Below are 13,103 nucleotides of genomic sequence, written 5' to 3'. Positions count from 1 at the left end.
CTGAATAATTTTCAATAGTTCTCTCTTTTTACGCCACGTTCTAATATATTTCATATCGAACCTGTTAATTGATGAACGAATTACAAATGTACGGTATTCAAAGATTATGATGACGTTTTCTCACTGTCATTCAGTATACATTCTCCATAATCATATCACAATTATTAGAAGAATGTCTTTATAAATCCTCCTAATTTCAGCGGAAATTCTCTGTAGAACTTAGACTTTTCAAAATATTAACGACCTTTTTGTAGTAATTTCATTACTCTAAAAAAAAACACTCCCATGCTCACCACTTGCGCATGCGCCAGCGGCTCCAAATCGCGCTATCTTTAGAGAGCGGCTGGTGCAGCGTGCACCTACATGCAGCCGAACTTTGACGGGTGGCTTCAGTTGTGATCGGTGCGCTGAGGTGAGAGGTTAGCGCACGCGCAGTCGCAGTGTGGCAGTGTTCGGTTCGTAGTTCACATCATCTCGTGTCGTGTTCGCTGCAGCTGCTATGTGTCGTCATCGTGCCACCAGCTTTCTCTTGTGGCAATTCGCTAACTGAATAATTTTGTTACTCGTGTAAAAATCCCCGATTAAACCCCTTCGCATCGCACGTGATCAAGTTCTGGTTGGTTCTCGTTTCATCGCCGTAAACGTTGACAACAACTGCCGCTGAATTTTTGTTGTGGAGGATTTGGGAAATACTATTTTACACGTTCATGTGAGTAATTTCATCAAGTCAATTTTAGAATTTGAATAATTTTCATGGTTATTCTAATCTTTATTTAATTTATGGTTAATTATATTGTTATTTGATAAGTTTATCTTACATATTCTCACCGTCATCCAGTATGTTTGTAATTATATTTACTTCAATCAAACATCAATCAGGTTTTCCTCATTTCCTAGATTACTGTATAATATTCTGTGTAGTATATTATACTGTATAGTATAATATAATGTGTACATTCCATGAACCTCGCAGAAATGAATGCTCTGAAATCTTTTACATTTTTCAATTCAGATCATTGTAGCTTTACTTGATCTTTATTATATACTTTCTTGCATACAAATCCACTCGGATTTCACACTTGTCCAGGATAAATAATAAGTTTTCATTTTCTACTGAGAGATCTTCCTCGAATGAAATCATCAGAACTGAATGTGTGTTGATACAAAAATCATCCTTATAGAAGAAATCTGTATAGTAGAAGTAATTCATTGATATCGAGATGAATCGAAAAAACCCAAATAATTATTAACGCTATCCAGAAGAACAGAACTATGTTTTCTCAAAGCAATAAATTAATGTGGATTGATACTTGATATACAGTATATCGAAACGCTATTATAATAATTATCACTGGAAACTTGTTGAATAAAAATATAAGTAAAAGTTTCATCTCAACGGAATAAAACAAGTAGGCTACAATAGAATGGAACAAACCATATACTCCTGAACAATTTTCATGTTCCTTATGATTATGGTGATTATTCATTGAATAAATTATATTTCATCGTTGATTATAGACGAAAAACAATAATTATGTATTAATTTAGATTGAATTAAAAAAAGTATAGTGATCAGTTTTTGTGAAAGTCAATTCTAAATATTGTTCAACCACTTATCTCGATTTAAAAGGTTGGAAACAGACGAACCACTAATGACGATATAATTCCTGTAAACTGTAGTCGCTTAGTTGAAACTACTCAAAGAATAAGATGATCGAAAATCATTAGCTGAATCACTAATTGTTTCCAATTTTCAGAATATCTAAGAAGCTCGATAATTTTCGGTTTAGCCTAAATTAATTATTTGTTACTCTCTGGTTAGGCTACAATCAGTAGCCTAATTATCACCTCCTTAGGGAAATATTGTAATAATATGGTCCTCATTTCATTCTTAGAATTGATGAACCTTGTATGTGTTCCTAGTTTTTATTTCTTCAAAGTATATTAATCATGGATCATTACGTGCAAGGTTTATTATTAAGATGTGCATGGTTATTCATGCATTATTCCATCAATATGCATGAACGTAAATAGTAATTGGTTATATGAATACATAAACTGAATACAATTCGGGAACGCAACATTGAAACATGGAACCAAATCTGAGATATTTGCATTTATCATGAAATCCATGAATGAAACATGGATTTTTGCAAAAATGGTCAAAAATTGAAACCGCTCAAACTCTCAGGAATGATAGTACTTGTCGAGAGGAACAATAAGATGTCATCACTTTGGCGAAATTCATTCCTATTCTTGAGTTATAAGCATTTGAAGTTGAGTGATTAATGAAAATTAAAAAAAAAATAAAACATCAATCACAAATACCTCCCAAAGATCAAATCTCAAATAATTTCAACTCAATAAATATGAAAATTTACATTAAAAAATTCTGATTACAATAACAATCATCAATAATTATTAATTAAAATTAAAAAACAATAAACATTATTCTCAAATACCTCCCAAAGATCAAATCTCAAATGATTTCGACTCAATAAATATGAAAATTTACATTACAAAATACCAACTTTTCTTATATTTTTTTAATAATTCACTTTCCAGAACTTTGTGATTGCTGTTATAGAGATTTTTTATTTACTAGATCCTACCGATCTTGACCTAATCTCCAATGCTAATAATTCAATTTTCTGATAACGATATTATAAATTAGGCTCACGTGAGATAATCCTATATTAACTCAAATAGTAGGCCAAATTATTATCAGATATTCAATTCACAATAGCATAAAAATTACTAGAATAAAGATTAGTACTTAATCAATACGTATTATCTTACGATACTTGTTATGATTAGTTTAAAAAGAGTGGGAGCTAACTTCTATAACAGAAAAAAAAAATTTCTTTTAATTTAATTTGAGAATGATGGTCATATAAGAATATGTCATATCTCATAAAGAACTAGGATTAAGCCCTTGGTGCTGGTTTCAGTTACTCTACTATAGGAATTTCTAGATCGTAGTAGTTCGTTCAGTACAGTTGCACTCCCCCTAATTCAATCCCTGAATGAAGGCGTAGGATCTGCAGCCCGCAATTCATATTTCCCTCCAGACAGGAAAATAATATTGCACTCAAAATGCTGTTTATAGTGCGATGTGTCCGTTATAATGATATACAGTTCAAGTTCATTGGTGTCGGTGTTGTTCTACGTCAATATGAGTGCAGTTATAAATAAAAGGCCGAGTTCATTCTCCTCAGACCAGCCTTGACAATATCCTAGCAAGGTCGACTCTGAGTATACTAGTCTATTATTTCTCTTTGCCAGTGATACCTAAAACACGTCTACAGTATATATTGCTATATTTGATACGTTTGTGTCATTTGTTATGTTATATTCGCACAATCCCCGTGCGAAAGCCCCGCACAGATACATCGATTTTTGTTCGTACGGTATTTTGCCGCCCTTATGAATTCTATTAGATTAAACAGAAGATTTCAAACATATGATGTTTGTCAAGATCCGTTCAATTTGATAGAATTTATAAGGACGGCAAAATATCGTACAAACAAAAATCGATTTGTGTGTTCGGGGCCGGGGATATACAGTACAGTTAATTTGTTGAATTCGCTATTCCCAAGTGTGTTCTTCTGATCATTTGAACATTTTTCCTGTTCGAATATTATCTTCTCAATTGAAAAGCTTTTTGCTTTGGAATTGTCAATTACAAAAAGGTAAATTACAAACAATTGTAAATAATAGAAATTGAGATTCTTTATTCAAATAACTCTCGAAAATATTCTCTGTTTGTATTTCTAAAAAAATATTATCCAGCTTTACCTGTTTTGGTGCGGGCTCTTCACCACCGCCATAGTGATTAATCGCCTTTTAAATTTTCATATCCAATTTATTGTATTTCGTACCTGTATTCTGAATTGGATTCAGATGAACACTTTTTACTTTCCTTGTCCTATTACCATAGGTAAGGAAAGTATTGCTTTCCAAAAAAAATTAAGGTACCCCAATTTCTAAATTTCTATACGTTTCAAGGTCCCCTGAGTCCAAAAAAGTGGTTATTGGGTATTGGTCTGTGTGTGTGTGTGTGTGTGTGTGTGTGTGTGTGTGTGTGTGTGTGTGTGTGTGTGTGTGTGTGTGTGTGTGTGTATGAGATGTGTATGAGTGTATGTGCGTCTGTGTACACGATATCTCGTCTCCCAATCAACGGAATGACTTGAAATTTGGAATATGAGGTCCTTACACTATAAGTATCCGACACGAACAATTTCAATCAAACGCAATTCAAGATGGCGGCTAAAATGGCGAAAATGTTGTCAAAAACAGGGTTTTTCGCGATTTTCTCAAAAACGGCTCTAATGATTTTGATCAAATTTATACCTTGAATAGTAATTGATAAGCTCTATCAACTGTCACAAGTCCCAGAGTGGAAAAGATTGAGCTTGATGTTCAGTAACATTTTCACCTAAAATTGAAAATAAGTTCGAAATTCCAGAAAATGTGATTATCCAATTGCAAACTGTTGGCAACTGCTGATTCTATAAAATGATTCACTATGAAGCGATAGCAGACCTCGTATGTCTCCAGCGTTATTGTCCTGTCACCAGCTGGCTCAGATCTTTGTTTATAAGTAGGCTTTAGATGCGCGAGAACACTAGTGTCAGGTGATCAATTCTCATAACGGCAAGGAAAGTTGTGTGAGTGCGCCACACTAGATTTTTCAGACTAGCATTTCATAGGATCCTCTTGTTGTGATTGAATTTAGCTGATATGGAATTTACTGAATGTAGCTAATTGGATCCAAGGAGTGTTTCAACCTCTTATATATTGATCTAGTTCAATCTATTGGCATGAATATGAGTTTGACCATTTTTTCAGTCACCTTCTAGAATGTCCAAAAGTATATGAATCACTAACTGCAGAAGGGGAACATGTCCAGTTTTCCTAATTTTACAGGAGAAGCAAAAAACTACTTTATAGGAAAACTAACAAGTAGAATTATTTAGTATTCTGTATGAATATGTATGGTTATATTGTACATGATATTATGTAATTACTGACCTAAATTCCATTCTACAGAAATTGAAAAAAAAAAATTTTCAATTGGACATGTTACCTTTTTGCAGTGAACAGTCATAACTCAAAATAAAAGTTTTTTTTCTTGGAAAAAACAAGTTTATTTTACATAATTATATGTGAGTGGATACATATTCATGATTAGATGAGAACTAGTTCTCAATCTCTTAATATTTGTATGATACTAGAACATGCTCTTCAGTTTTATTCCCTTCTTCTGTTGAAAACTTTATAATTTCATTCCAAAATTCCATCTTATCCGGAACGTACGTTAGACATTTTTTATGTCTTTCATTTCTAGAAAATTTATGGGTAGCTTGTCCTTGTGTTCCTTAGGAAGTTGTAGATTCCACTGGGTATTTCTTGAATGAAATTTATCAGCACACATACTTATAGTTCAGTTTAAATGATAGTTACTTGGTTAAGTGGCTAGAATGAAATCATGAAAAAAATCATAACTCCAAAACAAGAGATGATTAAGACTTGAAACAAACGGGAATAGATTATGAATTTCATTCAAAGAATTTTTGACACTTTATATCTAAAAATCGTCATTGAAAGTAGCTATTCAGAAAACATATTCTTGAAAAATGAAATGTTTTTGAAAAAGTGCATTTTTGTCGGTTAAAACCAAGTTTTAGGTGGAAATGTATTAAAATAAACTTTGTAGGATAGTTTATTGTGATCCGATTCGCGTTTACGAGAGGTCTCTATCATGAATGGTAACCATTCTATGACCGTTTTAATGAACGCTGGATCCGCCATTTTGAATAAGCCATTACTTGGCTCAGTCGCGACCCCCAAATGAGCATCAAGTGGTTCGGATAAAACAGATCATCTGCCCGATATTTGAACATTATTTATGCTAGCACTACCTACAGGAGAATTTTTCTATTTACATCAGAAAGGTAACATGTCCAGGACATGTTCCCTATCTGCAGTAAGTGGTCAATATCACTTGTTGTTATTAAGGCTTTATTGACTGTGTAGAAGTTCCATCTCTACAGCTAATAAAAATAAAAATGGAAATTTTGGACAAGTGTCCCTTCTGCAGTTAGCAATTCATATGTATGAGTATTTTCATTAGTATCATACTATAATGTGCACTAGAATTCTTATATGGATGTCTTTATCCTCACTAAATTGACTTATGCCCGGTGTCGCCCAGCTCGATAAATATTTTTGAACATGGTCAAGCCGGGTTTGATTTACAACTATGCACTGAAATTATCAATAGTGACATAGAAATCAATGTTCCAGTGTAAAGCGTACCTGATTTGACCATGTTCAAATGTCTTGACCGAGCTTGGTGAAACCGGACAAAAGTTGTATTTTCATAGGCTTAATGGAGGTAATTGAACTTATTCGTTCTTCTTGCTGTTGCTGCCAAAGTTATATGTCACTGATGGTGCTTATTATACTCCGTGTATGGTATTTATATATCCATCACAATCTCAGACCTTCCTATTTCTTCCACTCTCCATTCAAGTATGAAGCCTTCTAATACTGTAAATCAGTTCTAAATCTATTTCTCACTACCTCATCTAGCCTTTTGAATCTATCATCATTTTGTAAGTACCATTCAAAGAAGCAATACACAGACATACGAGCAGCCTGGTTCTATTGGGTCATACAAATTACTTATGATCATCATCCTAGCAATGTAGGTCTTCACTCCAGCATGTTCTGATAAGGGAGCAAGGCTATGTAGGCGATTGTAAAGTTATCTAGTTGCAGGCTAGAGCCTAGAGAAGGTCTAGTTTTGACACAACCTTAGCATAACCTAAAAGCAGTGAACAACGTGCTTAGTTGTAGTCGACATTTGAACGCTGGTTGGATTATGCAAACTGTGAGTGTTGCAACTGAACAGTGAACAGCAGTGACGAGTGACGAGGCTCAGTGCAGTAATGATTGTCTGCTCTGCTCTTCATTGTGTTCATCTGCTCGTCTTCACCAACTCCTCATTTTCATGTTTGGTCTTAATCCAGTACTCTATGTTATCTTCAATTTATTCCATTCTCATTCTATATCCACCTAATACTTATCCTTCCCACAGTTTCTTTCTCGTTTTGAGCTCTTGTCTTTGATGGTTTTATTCATCTTCATAATTCTCCTATTGGAAATCAACTCAAACTATGAAATGGACTATACTATATTATCATATTCTGTGTGCTTTCCACTCTCCACATTTTTGGCTTTCACTTGAGTTTCGGAAAACAAAGCAAGTTTTGAACTTACCAGCAGAAAGTTTATTGTATGGAAGCACAGATTTGTTTACTTGGTCTAGGATGAAAGTTATCTTGCAATACTTTCATCTTAACTAAATTGGAAATTCTTCCTCAGATGCTTCTGATACTCTTTGACTCTTTGTGAACTTCTCTATCTTCATAATTAAGGTGGGTATCCGCATCGTATAGGTATGCGCACTCCAATTGAAAACAATGCATCAAATCTAATCGTCCGATCCGTCCGATGCGCGCCGTCCGTCCGATGACGATCTGTGTACGCCTACCTTTAGTAGGCTTTATAAAGCCTCCCCTATCATTATTCCAACAAATCGCTCTCGATAATTCCCTTTTTGAAATTTTCTATTCTTGAGTTCTCCTCAATTGAAATTGTAAAGTTAGTCTAGACTAGTTTTTTACTGCTTCGGAGTAATTGAATGACTGGTATAGAATGTTTTAGGAATGTATTTCTTCTGTGATGTAATAAGCAAAGGTCCAAGCAAAACGAATTGGAAATTATGAAATTTGCTAACCTTTGAATTCCTTGAACACAACCGATGATGAATAGGAATGACTCTCCATTTCACAAAAAGCGTAGCGCTCCTTAACATTGTTATGAAATAGGGAGGCAGTAGAATTTTAACTTTAGGATGTGCTCTCTACAAACTGCCAAATTATTCATTATGTCCAGTTTTCAATTAAGATCCATCCACTTACGCACATAACCTATGAAATAATTGTCGATGCAAGTGTGGTATTTGAATGAATCATGTGAATAGTATATCACAATAATAGTGCTCTTCCAAATATTCTTCATTACGACTCCAATACTCCTCACATACCACAATATATATGTAATAGAAATAGTAAGACAATATGTAGTACAATGAAGGTGAAAGTTCAAGTGAAATTACTTTTAATTTAGGTATATCTTTGTGAAACTGTGTATATGATTTTGTAGAATCTTGAGGTGTTCGTTAAAATTTTCAAATACTAATTTTTCAATTGTGGACTTCAAAGAGGCGACATAATCCTTGTATTCGATGATTGATTACTCAATATTATCAATGTTTCATTGGAAATAATAATAAAATAAATTATTCATGATTGCCTAGCTGAAGACACAAAGCTGTACTGGTTTTGATTTGATGATAAATTCTGTACAAGGGTAAATAGCATGATAGGCTCTACCCTCGCACTGATAATACGTTCATAATGAATTATTCTTGGCAAAAAATTGAGTTTATTATTTTCAAAATTTATCTATCCCTCAACTGAATGTTGTTCTCATAAATGCATTTCTGGTATCAATTCTGATAAATATTCAATGCAAATTGAGGAAAGTATCGGTTGTTACTCAAACTTACACTTTAGTATTCGGGTTTTCATGAACAGGGCTGTTTTTTGTCTAGTCTGTACAATACCGGCACACTACAATCGTTTCCAGTCTCATGCAAAAAGCATATAAATAACGTTTCCACGTTGCATGATGCAGCATACTAGACAAAGCACACATGACTTGGGCACACGAACAAGAGTGAACTAATTATTTGAGCTTGTAAGTTGTTCATCAATATGTTACGTACACTTGTTTGTACAATAATCGCGACCACCTGTACTGAATATTAACCTACTTTCATTAATAACCTCATTTGCGGGAAGCTCCAATAACCTATCAATAAATTGTGGCACTTCAGCTTCAATACACGGAAAGATTCGATAATCAGGAGACAATGCTATCAAGAAAGGAGATTGTAGAAGCATGATGTCTTCCTTATGTAATATCTAACGATCTCCATTATGAATACTAATCCATAAAGTTAATCTCATTCTAATTCATAATGGCTCAGCTCATTGGTTCAGTACCCATTAAACGCCATAATATAATGGTTATTTAGTACTGGAATGATGCACGATATAAAACTATACAAACTATGTGGGACAAACTATCAAGAAGTCAAGTGATAAGATTCCACTTACATCTTCATCTGTGATGGTAATCAAGCTGTCGTTCTGAAAAATCTTATTCAACTACCGTACTTATAGGCTATTTTGGCAAGTTGATCAATTAATTCATTATGCTACATTTGATCAAGAATATTTACAATCTCAAGACAACAGATTCCAAGTGACAAATCAGTACTAGTTATTGTCATTTGATAAAATAAGAGCCCTCGTAGAGGGCCATTTCAAAATATATTTTAATCGTAGATAACAATATTAGAACTAGAAAAATCTATGAGTTCATTAAAGGATTCTGTAGGTTTGGAGAAATTTATAATAACGTGACTTCTTGAAATCAACTCACCTAATTAGTATGAATTTTCCATCGAATATACTTCAAGTTGAACATATCCCCTCGTTCCTCAAACCACTTGAAAATCCACAATAGGTATGATGTATTATAGAGGTAGAACGGCTGTAGCGGGAAGTGATGGAATCAATCGCTAATATAACAAAGCATCCAGGATATCGTATCAGTAATATAATTCAAAAATATTTGCAAATAAACTGTAACACTTTATTTACTTGATACGCTAGTAGTTTATAACACTGTTTTATAATGAGGGTCTTTAAAGCACGAGTTAGATGTAGAGTTAAGACACAAGTGAGCGAACATAGCGAGCGAACGCTCGTATACACTGCCTACATTGTATACACTATTCTATCTACGACCATTCAAGCGAAGTATCACATTGCTGACTTGTAGAAGGTTAGACATCAACCAACTAGCCTCTATTGTAAAATGATTGAAATAACAATTGTAAAGCTCTTCCTGGGGGAGTTACTCTCACCTCCAAGGAAAGGTCGATACACGTATAATGAATCTTGTACTGAGTCACCAGTACTGAGGTTATAAATTTTGAAAATGCGTGCGTTGACGCTAACTGAATACCAGACTGATTGATTCACTACAAGATTCGATACAATCGTCTGAATCGCGGGAGGCATAAACACCCGCTCACCCTTGATTCTTCTTATGACAGATTGTATAATGATACAAATTTTTAACAGGAGTGTAGCGGTTGCTAAACACTGAATACGTATATTTTAAAACTATTACCTGTGATGAAACAACATATAAAATCATACAGGTCGAGCAAAAATCCCGATGTAGATAATTTACGGGACTGCGTCTCTAATAAGTTCCGAAGGATTAAGATAGGGTACTGGGACCAGATATCGTTCGGAATATATTTCGAGAACAGAGTCTTGTCGGGTTTTATGCTCTATTGTAGGAAATTACATGATCTCCAGCTGCATCTGCTGTACAGTTGACGAATTCGCTCCTAAGTCGAGGTTGGTAACAGATAAAAGCTGATATATAAGCAGGTAAGGACAGAGAATAAATAATCTCGATCTGACCCCACACACTACATCCACTCAGATCTGTTCCAATATCCACATTGATTCAATTATTTCAATGATCGTACTTGTTTGGTTCTTGATAATATAGAACGTGTCAGACAAGATAATTGACAGACTCAAGAAATAATCGAACTCAGTAGACGAATTGACAAAATTGGAATATAATATAATAAAATATATAGTTTGACAGTGCAGATATAAAGCTTGAAAATAATTTAACATTAATAAAATGATCAGTAGTGTACTTGTACTCGCATGACACCATGCATGATTTAACAGAATTTTACAATTGATAAAATTGACAGTTTTTGAAAAAATTGTGATAATAAATTATAAAAGATTTTTAAAATTGCTCGGGGTCGTGGTTCTGGCAGCGGAGGATAGTTAATCAACTACAAGTTCTTATAAATTCTATGTTGAATAAAATCTAAAATCTTAATAATTAATAAGCGCTTGCTGGCGTGGCCATTAATTTAACGAAGAAAATTTTATATTTTCTGCACTGTATTTCTTTCGAAGCGTAGATTGGGGCCCCAAATTTTAAAACTCACGTGAAACTCCTTGGCGGTCGTGGTTTTTCCTTTAGATCAAATTCGTTCGATCGGCGGCGGGTCCAGGCTTCGGTTTCAGCACGTGTGGAATTTTTAATTAAATATCTCCTTCACCAATTAAATCAGGGAATAATTAAACTTGAAATTCTCGAATTATCGATTGATTAAATAAATTTACAAATAACAAATAAAATAGCCGAAAATATTGGCTCACAGATAAAACATAAAAAATCAAACAAAATTTCACAAATAGGTTTTTGGTAACTTTAACGAGGTCTTAACGGTGAGGATTTCAAAAGGGAAGTGCAGTGTCTTCTTCTAAGCCTTTTGGCTAGAACCTTTTCTCTGAGAATCTCTGTGTAATTAATTTTCATGAAAATTTGCCATTGGTAGAATGATTATGACGTAGGCATGACGTCAGTGGCAAGCAGTAAAATATAATTCCTTTAATTATATAACATAACTTAATTTGTATAATTCTTTAAACTGCTTAATTCTCTAGATAGAGTTCCTCTATACAGTGTACATGCACTAGCATATATGATAAGGCAGGTTTGTTGTCTGATAACATATTAACATATGATGCTATCAAACGATCACCCTTTTGGTGCTATTTCTATGAGTTGCCAAGTGCTTAGACTTGCCAAAGAGATTCATTCACCATGTGGTTCAGTTGAATCAATAATTAATAATAATTGCTGCTCTTATCAATAATACAATATTCATGCTATGACCTAGTTAGTTACAATAATACTTGACATTATAATATGATTTCGTGAATAATAAATAGTTTCAACAATAATACATACATTTTATTTTTCTATTTGAAATTCTTGGTCTTTTATCAATAGTTCTTAATTTTAAAAATAATATTAGACTATAGCTTTCATGAAAACCTGGCATGACATTTTATAATATATTGAATCAGTCAGCTGTGTTTGAGCTGCTACAAAACATCTGATCAGTAGTAAACAAAAGTGTAACCTCCAAAATTCAATGAGCAATTCATAAACGATTTTCACTTAATTTGCGAAATAATTATAATTCTATTAAATAATTCTCTGGAAAAATGTGTAGTACAGAACGGTACTCTTATCTGATACTCAGCTGTTGATAAGGAAGCCTTATCGCTCGGTCGCTAACTATTCGTTTAGCAGATCTTTCATTCTATAAGGGTAATTACAATTTTTCTGGTTGATTCTCTCCTTTCATGAGATTTATTTAAAAGTTTCATCACACAATATAGGTGAGAAACTAATCAGAGTTTAATGTTGATGTCACCATCATCGAAAACCGTGTTAAAATGTTCAATACGTTGCATAATGTTCACATTAAAGCATAGTTTTGAATATCTTTTTCAAAAAGACCCCTGTTATGGACTTGATTGTGATGGTTACATTATAACATGGTCGTAGATGAAAATATATTCAGCTATGGAATTACGATACTATTGAACATCGAATAATTTAAATGATTCTCAGTGTATAGTACCTACTGTAAATGATTATATCTAAGAGAGTAGGATGCAGTATTCTGAAAAGCTATCCAGTACAGAGTCACTGAAATGAAAAACCTATGCTCATCAAGCTTCCAACACCAATTCTATTGTTCCCAAATTTGGCGTTATTACTCGAAGGAAACGCCAATCCAGAAGTCATCTGGTAGACTACTTATTACGCTACAAATGCACAAATAAAAGAGCTTGTTTCTATCTTCAAGAACCAAATGTTTTAGAGAGAAGAAATCTCATTTTTATATGTATTCTGGTAGAAAATTCTACTTTCGTTGTTATGGCATAGTCTAATAATAGAGGAAATATCATACTAGTCTCAATGGATAGTGTCATCGCTGTGTTCTGGTATATTGAGAGTGTAGCCTACTCCACTATAGGAACGTGGGATTCGAGAGA

General features: G+C 33.7%; 1 protein-coding gene across 1 annotated transcript in view; it reads left to right on the top strand.

Moving 5' to 3' along the window:
- The first annotated feature begins 388 nt into the window (after nt 1–388).
- LOC111057022 (transcription factor SOX-4-like) overlaps nt 389–13,103 on the top strand; it is a 148,605-nt gene continuing 135,890 nt past the window's right edge. The window contains exon 1 of the mRNA XM_039421134.1: nt 389–709. The gene's annotated coding sequence lies outside the window, so the exon portion shown is untranslated. The remainder of the gene's footprint in view (nt 710–13,103) is intronic.

The sequence above is a fragment of the Nilaparvata lugens genome, chromosome 2, assembly GCF_014356525.2.
Source record: "Nilaparvata lugens isolate BPH chromosome 2, ASM1435652v1, whole genome shotgun sequence".
Lineage (NCBI taxonomy): Eukaryota > Metazoa > Arthropoda > Insecta > Hemiptera > Delphacidae > Nilaparvata > Nilaparvata lugens.
This window is presented reverse-complemented; position numbering and strand designations above follow the sequence as displayed.